Source organism: Triticum aestivum, chromosome 4A (assembly GCF_018294505.1).
Source record: "Triticum aestivum cultivar Chinese Spring chromosome 4A, IWGSC CS RefSeq v2.1, whole genome shotgun sequence".
Taxonomy (NCBI): Eukaryota; Viridiplantae; Streptophyta; class Magnoliopsida; order Poales; family Poaceae; genus Triticum; species Triticum aestivum.
This window is the reverse complement of record NC_057803.1, coordinates 738,128,425-738,141,000: the sequence shown is the minus strand read 5'-3', so window position 1 is coordinate 738,141,000 and position 12,576 is coordinate 738,128,425. Positions and strand designations below refer to the sequence as shown.

General features: G+C 47.3%; 1 pseudogene; it reads right to left on the bottom strand.

Annotated features, from left to right (window-relative positions):
* Positions 1 to 6,106: 6,106 nt before the first annotated feature.
* On the bottom strand, positions 6,107 to 6,976 carry LOC123088469 (probable L-type lectin-domain containing receptor kinase S.5; annotated as a pseudogene).
* Positions 6,977 to 12,576: the final 5,600 nt, after the last annotated feature.

Sequence of the window (12,576 nt, the reverse complement as noted above, 5' to 3'; positions counted from 1 at the left end):
TTTTGCCGAATCTCTAAAGGTGTTCGGCGTTGCACTGCGAGACTTGTGCTGAAAACACACAAATAGTTTAAAAGTGCCATGGGCTCGAAAAGCAAAAAAAACTTATTCAAAAGGTTAGTGTCCGAACTAGATCAAGTGTTCGGTGCCAATCCGAAAATTGGACTTTAGAAACAAAAGGTGCTTCTGCCACGCATTAACATGACACATCCTATCTCAAAATTTCAAGCGGGTCACCCTATGGCTAGTAACCGCACACTTGTGTCGAAAAAAAGGAGTGATAAATAATAATAAAAACTTTGCAACGGCTAGGAAGAGAAACACTTAGTATGAAACGGCTCAAATAAACATAAGAGCCCCCAAGTGACTTGGGTAAAAGTTGACTATATAATGTAAGGTGACATGTAGAATGCCTTCTAGCCGGATTGTAGATCGTTTGTCGTAGCGGACCTTTTCGCTTCAACCTCTGGACCCAATAGTCCGGAGTGTGTCCGAATACCCTCACGGTAATAAAACCGGGGCATGCGTGGAGACCAGGCGTAGGGGTCATTAGTGCTTTATCAGACAAGTGCCCAACTAGTTATGTTATATTACATGGTTAGTAAGAAACATCTTCTAGGAAGAATAGTTCCATTATGGGTTCCTTTTCCTGGGAGGCATGTCCTAAAGTGCATGTCCGGACTGCGAAAAGAGCAGAAAAACATCTGGTGACAGGTAAATAAATAGGTAAGAAATCAACTTTTAGTTCACCGACCGAGTATTCTCTTAAGAACGCTAGCTTTTGGCTTCACCCAGTCTAAGGTACACATCCGGCTGACCCGGCAGTAACAATCGCAGAGGTGCTCCCTTTACCACCTAGCCGAACAATCGGGAACGTAGGGGTAAGCACAGGAGCCAGGCAACCCAGCTTGGCCAAAACTGAAGTTATATCGATGCATATAATGGTGAATAAAAGGTATATGCAGAAGTGTGACACATGTGTTGGGCATAAAGCCCGAATTAATAAGCTTCTGTTAAAGAAGCCCCCAGGTATAATGAGCGCGGGTAGCCCGTCAAGTGTGTGCGAACAAAGTTTCGACAAGGAAGATTTTTACAAGCAACTTTTTTCCGAGAAAGTATAATGCTTGGTCGAACCGAACACAAGTTAGAAATTTTAAAACTTTGAGCATGAAGGCAACTTAGCTGGTTAATGTGTTCGGTATTGACAATGCGGTCCGAGCTTGATGCGGGACAAGGTTCCATCCCCCAAGCCGGTCCCGAGGTGGCGGAGCAAAGAGCTCGGCACTGTGAAGTGGTGATATAGCATGGTCAATGCAGGACGGTAGAGTGATGCCGAAGTCCCTGGCATGGGGTAATGAAGTGTTGACGAAGCCCCCCGTCCAACCAAGGTGACGTCAAAGGATATAGTCCGGCTGGATCATTTTCCTGTGCACAAAAAATAGTGCAAACCAGAGATAATAGTAAAAAAATCGTTTCATAATAAATAATTTATGCAAAGTGAGTAATAAAAGAAATATGGCCTGGCGCCGAAGTCGATGTCGATGTAGGTCGTCGGCGTAATGCAATAAAGGCGTGGCAAAGCCTGGATTCACAGGTCGGTCCGAGTTTCGGATACGGTGTTCGCCGGACTATGTACGGAAACTGACCGAACCATCAATGCTACCGTCGATAATGCGGCCACCATTTGATAGACCTGTGTACATATGATGGACAAACTAGAGTAATAATTCCTTGGGAAAAATTAACCCAAACAAGCAAAAAGAAATACTAGGATTAATAGCACCTGGTTTATTTGTTGTAGCAATTCGTAGGAAGGTGATTCCCAAAATTAGGACTCGATCCGCGCACCCATTGCCTGGTCGGCTAGTGACGCCGAAGTGTCCGGAGTAGGTTGATGAAGAGATGGCGAAGCCCCCGGTCCAGCCAAGATGTCAAAGTAGGTCGGCGTGATGGACACCAGCTTGAAGAAGCAATAGTGCGGCCCTGCCGATGCAGGTCGTGACGCGGTCGATGCCGGCTTGATGAAGCGACCGCGTGGCGATGCAGGTGTGCCCGCTCCGTGTAATTCGTGGGGCGGCGATGTTGGTGACGATTTATCCTTCGCGATGCCGAACTATTGTTCGGCTGGCCGAGATGATGTTCCGAAGAAATTGAGCTCAGCTCAACAAAGCACGACGTGTCTAACACAGGTCAGCCACCGTGGAGTGATGTTGTCGGGCTAGTTTGACACCGGCGCGACGGTAAAGTTCGTATTGCAAAAATACTTTTAATACTACCGGGATGTGTTTGAGAATAAAACACAACACCTCATACGAAAACTTCATTCAAAAAGGATGTCCGAGATCCCGTTCATAAAGAAGATGAATTCGGGTCGGATTCGTTCTCGCGCAGAAAACAGATCCAAAAAGTGATGCACTAATCGGAAGTTTTCCGGAGTTTGGACGGTCGGATCGAGCTGAATTTTTGGCAGGCGGTAGATATGGGAATTCCGCAGTAAATCAACGGTTGGATCCTCCAAAGGACATCCGAGCTAGATGCTGGATACCACGCCCTAAACTCATCCGGATTCTCGTCCAGATTCAACAGGGCTCCGGTATATCGGAGATTGCCGGAGATTCCTCCATCGGAACTCGACGAAATTTTTGCAGGGTTGTTGTAGACTTAATTCCGCATAATTCCACCGAAGTAATCGTTTAAGCGACACTCGAGGAGGCGGTGGTGGTGGATACAAGTTTGCTGTCCAGAAAAACAGCTCGGTCGCCTGAGGGCAATGTTGACGTTGAGCCCCCGAGCTCCATGGATGACTCCTCCATGATCTTGATAGAGATCGGAGTTGGTGTTGATGAAGGCCTTCATCCAAACATGACGATCGAAGGTAGGCCGCAGTCCTCGGTCAAGCCAAGGTGACCAGTCGAGCTGGTGACGAAGAAGCCGACGTCGCAGTTGACCTGCAGTCGAGCCATTGATCCTTGTGCCGATCACACAGCGGAACTCTCAATGAAAGCACCAATGTCGGTGTCAAAACTGGCGGATCCCGGGTAGGGGGTCCCAAGCAGTGCGTCTTAGGATCAATGGTAACAGGAGGCAAGGGACACGATGTTTTACCCAGGTTCGGGCCCTCTTGATGGAGGTAAAACCCTATGTCCTGCTTGATTGATATTGATGATGTGGGTATTACAAGAGTAGATCTACCACGAGATCAAGGAGGCTAAACCCTAGAAGCTAGCCTATGGTATGATTGTTGTTGTCTGTCTATCGACTAGCCTGGCCTTGGTTTATATAATGCACCAGAGGCCTAGGATAACAAGAGTCCTAGCCGAATACGCCGGTGGGGGAGGAGTCCTTGTCTTGATCGCCAAGTCTTGCGGAATCTTCCTTGTATGCGCCAGCTGTCCGGACTGGCCCATGAGTATACGGCCATGGGGGTCCTCGGCCCAATCCAACTGATCGGGAGACGACGGGTTGAGTACCCCCTAGTCCAGGACACCGTCAGCGCCCATCCGCCGCCTCCAGGCCGGGCGTGTCCAGCTTGTACGTCTCCTTGGCCTTAGCGAGGGTGTGCTGGACATCCCTCCACTTCTCGCACTTCTTGATCTGGGAGAACATGTGGAGGAACTTGAACTCTTGGTCGCTGCTGTCCTGGCGGTACATGGTGAACATCTAAATCATCTGCGCAACCGAAGAACAAGTGTCGGCGACGTACACGGTGAAAAGAAGTGAGAGCCGGCGGCTATACATACCTGACTCTAGACGTTGGCGCCGCTTTCCGGGCGAGCTGCGATCTCCTCGACGATCCCATGCCATTTGTTGCAGTTCGTCTGGATGATCACCCAATGGTTCGACATGGCCTTTGCGCCGACGCTGCATGTGGATGGTGGCGAAGTAGGGGTCAACAAGCTTACGCTCATCGAATGCCGACTTGATACGCGTCCAATACATGTCCGCATTCTGGTTTGCGCCAGTGACCGAGTCGATGCTGACAATCTTCCATGCTTTGGCGAGGCACTCGTCTTCTTTGGACGTCCACTTGACGTGCGGCTCGCCCGTCCTGGCATTGGCCCCCCGCTTCTTCTTTCTCCCTTTGCTAGCCGGCACCGGCTCCATATACTCCTCCTCCTCCTCCTCCTCCTCCTCGGCGTCGTCCAGCTCGTCGTCCATGTCGTCGATGGTGTCCATTATGTCATCTTGCGTGTGGAACCCGGGGTAGGAGGCGGCGGCGACCGAGCCACTCGTGATGATCTCGTCCATGTCAGTGTCCCTCGCGCCGGGGTTGCCGAAATATGACGCCGAGGCTTGCGAGAAGGGCAGGGCGCCATGACATAGAGGCGGCGTTGGTTAGCATGTGTACGTCAGCGGCGAGTAGTTGTACACGGGGGGGGGGGGGGGGGGGGGGTTACTGGAGGCTGGCGAACGCAGGCGAGGGAGTGCGCTGGTCGGGGTTAATTCCATAGGGTGATGTGCACTGTGAAGGTAATATGCCCTAGAGGCAATAATAAAGTTGTTATTTTATATTTCCCTATTCATGGTAAAGATTAATTATTCATGCTAGAATTGTATTGATTGGAAACATTAATACATGTGTGAATACATAAGCAAACACCGTGTCCCTAGTGAGCTTCTACTAGACTAGCTCGTTGATCAAACATGGTTAATATTTCCTAACCATTGACATGAGTTGTCATTTGATAACGGGATCGAATCGGTAGGAGAATGATGTGATGGAAAAGACCCATCCGTTAGCTTAGCATAATGACCGTTCAGTTTTATTGATATTGCTTTGTTCATGTTAAATAAATATTCCTTCGACTATGAGATTATGCAACTTCCGGATACCAGAGGAATGCCTTGTGTCCTATCAAACGTCACAATGTAACTGGGTGATTATAAAAATGATCTACAGGTATATCCGAAGGTGTTTGTTGAGTTGGCATAGATTGAAATTAGGATTTGTCAATTCGAGTATCGGACAGGTAACTCTGGGCCCTCTCGGTAATGCACATCATAAGCTTGCAAGCAAACAACTAAGGAGTTAGTCACGAGGTGATGTATTATGGAACGAGTAAAGAGACTTGCCAGTAACGAGATTGAACTAGATATGAAGATACCGACAATCGAATCTCGGGCAAGTAACATACCGATGGACAAAGGGAATTACGTATGTTGTCATAACGGTTCGACCGATAAAGATCTTCGTAGAATATGTAGGAGCCAATATCGGCATCCAAGTTCCGCTATTGATTATTGACCGGAGAGGTGTCTCGATCATGTCTACATAGTTTTCGAACCCGTAGGGTCCCCACACTTAATGTTCGCTGACGATATAGTATTATATGAGTGATGTGATTTGGTGATCGAATGTTGTTCAGAGTACCGGATGAGATCACGGAAATGACGAGGAGTCTTGAAATGATCGAGAGGTAAAGATTGATATATATGACGATGGTATTCGGACACCGGAAGTGTTTGGGAGGGTATCGGGTACTTATCAGGTCACTGCAAAGGAGTTTCGGGCACCCCTGGCAAAGATATAAGCCGTATGGGCCTAGAGAGGGAACACACCAGCCCACAAGGGGTTGGTGCACCCCTATAGTGGCCGGCCCTATGAGGAGGAGAAGAAAAGAGTGGAGGGAAAGGAAAGTGTGGAGTAGGACTCCCACTTCCTTCCCTCTCCCCCCTTCGTCTTACAAGAAAAGGGGGCGCGGGGCAAGACAGCAGCCCTAGGGCTGCCTCCTCCCCTCCCACCTATATATACATGGGTAGGGGGTGCCACACAAAGAGACAACATTGTCTTAGCCGTGTGCGGAGCCCCCGTCCACCGTTTACTCCCTCGATCATATTTTTGTAGTGCTTAAAAAGGACTGATGCATGTATAAAATTATTCAGCCATAAAACAAGCAGGAACATACAACTTCACAAGCACATCATAGTGAACACTCGACACTCTCAATACAATAGTACAAATATCCATAGTACTCACTTCCCCATGAGAGAAGTAGAGGTCATGGAGCAGAAACTATTGTGCTGTCGAGCCCCTCCCGTGAAGAGCAATCCGACGTTCGACAACTCCATATCCCGCTAATTGCTGCCCGAAGGCCAAAGAAACACAGGCTTATTCATCTATCATGGTGAAGTTCCACGACTTTATATGGTTCAGTTGGGTGAAGTTGCCAGTGGAACCTGCAAATACCAGATATATCTTGTCCTGCAGAAGCTGTGATAGATCAATGTAGATATCTCCTTGGTAGACATACCGCCCACAGATGCTGTGTTGGACTAGAAATACTTGAAACAATTTCGATGTGCCGTGGTACCTGATACTGACCCATACATCAGACCCACTTGAGAGGACGATGGAAACATTACTAAGCGGGTATTACCGAATAGATTTGACGTTGTTGATGTTGATGCCGATATGGTTGCCGTCAAGGTCATCCTCATAGCTCTTCCTCGTGTCAAACTCGACAGCAACAACTGGGTCCGTCTTCGTGCCATCTGCCGTGTCATTGCATATGCCAAGCCACTGGCCACTACTGTTGCTAGGCAATGATGGATTGTTTGTGAGCACAAATGCCATACCTTCTCCAGCCCCATTCTGACCGGGGAGGATGCTGAGCAGGAAATCTGTCCTGAACGATGTGGGCATCATGAGCTTTTTGTTCCACAGCTTGATGGTTTCCCTTGCATAGAACACTCTCCCCGACCGGTGGCGCATGTTTCCGGTACTTGGTGTGATCTGCAAGGCACCGTCTGCAATTGTTGAGCCTGGGCTGAAACTGAAATCATCCCTATTGATTGTGTTGAAGTTGGGATAAGTAAATTGCAAGCAACTACTGGTTCTACTGCCTAGGGTTAGGATGACAACAGCTGCAGTAGCTATACAGGAAAAGCTCAACTTGGTATTGGGCATTGACATGCTAAATGGTTCCTATAGCTTCCTACAACCTTCTCAAGAAAGAGGAGTATTTATACGATCCTTGTGCTTCACTTCTTCTCAATATGGTGGAGGGGAGGAGCTGACAAAGTACTTGGAAGAAACATAGTCAATGGGAATTGTCAGGATAAAGCCTGGGATAATATTTGTGCAGCTGCAGAGAAACAACCCAATGTTAGACTAAGAAGCGATGCGGGCAAAATGTTGTGACATATGCTACTCAACAGCAATATGTTTGACTATGCGATTTCTCACCTTCTTTTCACAAGAGAGGGATGAAAAGAGGGACATCTGAGAGGATCAACAAGGTCTGTTTAACAAGCGGAACAATGACATTAACATAAAAAAACAACGATAGGTGGAAGAAAACTTATCCGTCACAGCATGATACTGCCAGCTATGGACTTGGGTAGAAATCCCTTTCATCCAATAATTCTTTATATTGGATTCCTTGTCAATGCATAACTTGTCTCGAGGAAAGCTCTTACAATTTACAAGTGTACCACATGATGTAGTCAAAGAAAACAAGTATTGTAACTCGACTCACTTAATATATATGTAAGTTATACTTCGACAAGACATAACCAATGGGAATCATCATATACAGCCGGCAACAAGATGTTCAGAGTAATATGTTTGACTATGCAATCATCTCTCCTTTTTCCCCTAGCGACAAACTAAAAGAGGGGCTTATGGGAGGGATAACGAGGCTGTTGAACGAGTAAAACAATGTAACATACAAAAACGCTAAGAGGTAGAACAAATTGATCAGTGACAACTTGATGGTGCCATACCTCTTTCTTTTTTTGTGAGTGATGGTGCCATCCCTCAAGTAGTCTCCACTGGCATGTAATACTGTAGAACGTTGAACTTGATGATCTTATTCACGCGTTTGATTTGGACTTGGTGCTTTTGTTTCTGTCTTTTATGCTGGTGTGGAGATCTTGACAAAAAATTGATTGCCCTACACTTGGAGATGTTGTATTCTAAACAATATCTAAGGGGATAAGTTCATGGTTTGGATCTGACTCAAATAGGCCTTATCTGCACTGCTCTTTATTCCATCATATGTTGTTTTACATGGTCTACCTATATTCATATGGTGAATTTGCAAATTTGATATAGCCAAGGAAACTCTAGCATGGACTTACACCGCAGCACCATTTACATGCTGCCTGCATTCCCGCACCAAATGTATGTTCCAACTTGCGTCAACAAAAATCCTATGCAAGTTGATTACGAGATGATCAGAGGTGCACTGCACGGTACAGGGGAGGTAATTTTGGCTAATGTATAGAGCCAACTAAGTAAAAAAGAGCATAAAACCAGCTTGATTAGACTACCTAAACACGTCGCGCAAATTCCTTGCTCATCTTGAAGACATCTCTTGAGGCCGGCCATGCCAAAGTATCTGAAATTCTGCCTCAGATTCAGGAAAAAAAAAACAAGTTCAGAGAACAGACGATCTTCTTCTGTCGTAATATTTCTCAAGGCAGCTGGGTGGTACCTGGAGTGTGCCATGTTCTTCCCAAGCACCTGAAAGGACGTAGTCCTCCTTGCCTGCAACAAGTTTGACATATATGATAAGCAGTGTTCCGACTTCCCATATTCCATTGTGTAGTTGTTACTGGTGTTGAATCTTTGCGTTCATCAGTGCTATCTGAAAAGAGAGAGAGAGATGAACCAGACCATCTTGGAGCCAACAAACTGGAAAAACTATACAGGTAATAGCAATGTAAAAACCACTAGACAAAGATTATGTATGATACTAGCTGGGATTCAGTCCTGCTCGCTGTGGCAAATGTTCAGACTCACAAATGAATTGCCAAGTTTAAAATAAATACGTCATCCGTTCTCCAGCAGCTCAGATATTTTCTGGGAATAATATGGCATTCTTGAATAATTCATTGACTGTTTTTAGTTCATATGTCTATTATCATTCCAGATTCATTCAAGAATCAAGACTCATCATTCATGGCATCATAAACGATAGAACTAATGCTTGTTGAGCCGACTCAAACAGGGTAGCCAAATCAATCACGCAGTGGGCATCAATCAACCACGCCGACAGACCGTATTCTTGGCATTCAGTCGTGTTGACAGACAAATATTGTGAATGTTCTCCAAGCCGCATCTCTATGAAACTCTTGTCACCACTGGTTCTAGTGTACTGATTTCTTTCACCTGCATTCTGCTATCAGTACAGGAGTATACACCCCAATCAGAAAACTATGGTGCATTACGTACACTGTTTGTATGCCTGCTTTAATTGTTTTGTCAGTCACCAAGTTGAATGGAAAAAGAGGATGTTCTTATTCACCACTTTTTAATTATTTGTTTATGGTCCATATTTATCTCTGACTTTTGGACCATGTCTGAAGTGCCCAGCAGTGAGATCGCAGCTAGCAACGTGTAACGGGCCCAATCTACTAAGGGATTGGAGGGGGAGAGAGAAAGGGGATCGACAAAGGAGAAGGGAATTAGGGTTCCGGAGGAGAAGATCAGCTCCTCGCTCACAGCCGATTCAATATCCACTTAATCGATATCCTTAGCTTACACAAGAAAGGGCTAGTTATACAAGAATGAGACGGGCTGCAGCCCACAAGGCCAACATAGGCCCAACCGAACCGACCAAACTAACCCACTCGGCTTCACAGTCCATCAATCCCTGGACCGTCGAGTGCTTCTCCTCTAGGCACTTCGGGTCCACCATGTCAGTCGTGACATTCACGCCCTCTTGAGTACCGGCTTGTTCCCAAGCCGGCGCCACCGGAAAACGACGTTGAAGATCGCTTAAGTCCTCCCAAGTAGCCAGAGATGATGGCAGGTCACTCCATTGCACCAGAATTCTGGGTTGAGAGGCACCCTCCGTCTTGACCATCTTGTGCCCCAGGATGCATGCCGGCTGATGCTCTGCCTGCAGGATGGTGTTAGCGGGGGGCAAGGTAGAACTCACCGGAATCTCTGGACCTACCAGCTTCTTGAGCTGAGACACATGCACCACAGGATGAATTTTGCTGCCTTCGGGGAGCTTCAGCTTGTAAGCCACTGCGCCAACGCGAGCAATGATCGGATAGGGCCCATAGTATCGGAATGCCAGCTTCTGATGCGGTCGATGGGCCATGGACGTCTGCACAAACGGTTGAAGCTTGAGGAAAACTGAGTCACCAACATCGAACTCCCGGTCAGTACGGTGTTTATACGCTTGCCTCTTCATGCGATCCTGAGCACGCTTAAGTTGCTGTTGAAGGTGTTGCATCATCACCTCCCGCTCCTGCAGCCATGATGCCAAGTCAGGCACAGAACACTCCTCGACTTGCATCACCCCAAACTCGCGAGGCAAATTCCCATAGATCACTTCAAACGGCGTACGACCCAACGACGAGAGGAAATAGGTGTTGTACCAATACTCAGCAAGAAACAACCATTTACTCCAGTTGCGGGGGCACGAATGAACTGCACAACGAAGATATCCCTCCAGGCACTGATTCACCCTTTCTGTCTGGCCATCCGTTTGAGGGTGATATGATGAGCTCAATCGCAACTGAGTCTGGGATAACTTGAACAGCTCCTACCACACAACACTTGTGAATATTTGGTCGCGGTCTGATATGATAGCCAAGGGAAGACCATGTAAGCGAAAGATGCTCTGCATGTAAACAGTCGCCACCGAGAGAGCCGTGAATGGATGAGTCAGGGGTACGAAGTGAGAATACTTCGAGAACTTGTCCACAACCACTAGAATGACATCGTGGCCACTGGATCTAGGAAGCCCTTCAATAAAGTCCAGCGACACCACTGCCCAAGGCCTCTTTGGAATTGGCAAAGGCTGCAACAGCCCTACTGGCGAAACTCTCTCAGTTTTCGCTCGCTGGTAGGTTACACAAGCACGAACATACTTCTTAATCATATCTTGCATGCCCTTCCAGCAAAACAACCTCTTGATGCGATTATAAGTGGCATGGAAGCCGGAGTGGCCCCTCACAGCGCTATCATGCAAGGACGTGATCAGGGAGCGCTGAATGTCACTGTCCACTCCCACCCAGATCCTGTCTTCATACCGAATGATGCCATCTTTCAAAGAGTAGCCCTGTTCATCCGGGGTCAGCACCGCTAGCTTTGTCAATTTCTGTTGCGCTTCCGGGTCCGTTCGATAGCTCGCAGCAATCATTTCCAACCATGCTGGCTTACACACCGACACAGCCACCAGTTCAACATCAACAGGGTGATCACGGCGAGAGAGAGCATCCACGGCTCGATTGGCGACTCCCGCCTTGTACTGGATAACAAATTGCAGCCCCACCAGCTTAGTAAACGCTCTCTGTTGTATCAAGGTGTTCAATCACTGGTCAGTAAGATTCAACAAACTTTTCTGATCCGTGCGGATGGTGAATTCAGCATGTTGCAGGTACGGCCTCTACTGCTCAATGGCTAGCAAGAAAGCTAGACACTCTTTCTCATATGTAGAGAGTCCGATATTCTTAGGCCCCAATGCCTTGCTGAGATACACCACCGGGTGTGAATCTTGCATCAACACAGCTCCAACTCCTGTAGCACTTGCATCTGTCTCCACAACAAACCGCTTGGAAAAGTCTGGAAGTACCAAAACAGGGGCTTCAATCAATGCTCGCTTCAGTTCTTTGAATGCTGTATCCGCTACTGGTGTCCACACAAAAATCGTTCCTTTCTTCAACATTTTTGTCAATGGTCGTGAAATCACGCCAAAATTGCGGACAAGTTTGCGATAGTACCCTGTCAGCCCTAAGAACCCCCTTAGCTTGCAAACTGAGTCCGGTCTTCGCCAATCACGCACTGCTTGGATCTTAGTGGTATCCATGGCGACACCCTCCTGACTGATGTGGTGTCCCAAATAGTCAATGCGATTCTGAGCAAAGGTGCATTTAGACATCTTCGCTTTTAGACCATTCTCTAAGAGTATCTTCAACACGGCACGAAGGAGAGTCACATGCTCTGGCCAGGTGCGGGAATGGACCAATATGTCATCCATAAACACGAGCACACCCTTACGGATGAGAGGTGAGAGCACTATGTTCATACCACCTTGGAACGTAGCCAGTCCTCCTGTTACCCCGGGCGGCATAACCCTGAACTGGAAGTGGCCCTGATGCGTTTTGAATGATGTTTTGGCCTCGTCCTCCTCAACCATTCAGATCTTATGGTAACCAGCTCGCAAATCAAGTTTCGAGAACCAGCAGGAACCGGCCAATTCATCAAGGAGTTTGTCGATGATTGGCAAGGGGTAGGTACTCTTCACTGTGATGGCATTCAAATGACGGGAGTCCACACACATCCTCCAAGTTTGATCCTTCTTCTGTACTAACAGCACCGGTGAAGAAAACGAGCTGACGCTTGGAACGATCAATCCTGCCTTCAATAGCTCTCGGACCTGTGCTTCGATCTCGTTCTTCTGCTCCGGTGTATACCGATAAGGCCGAATATTAACTGGTTTAGCCCCAGGAAAAAGTGGAATGGTATGGTCCCATGACTTATGAGGAGGCAACTCCGTTGGTTCTGCAAACACCAACTGGTACTCATCAAGCAATTGTTGAATCTCTTCTGGGACTGTAGTGATATGCATATCAGGACCCACAGCACGCAACACCACCACCTGAGTAATTGTGTCCATG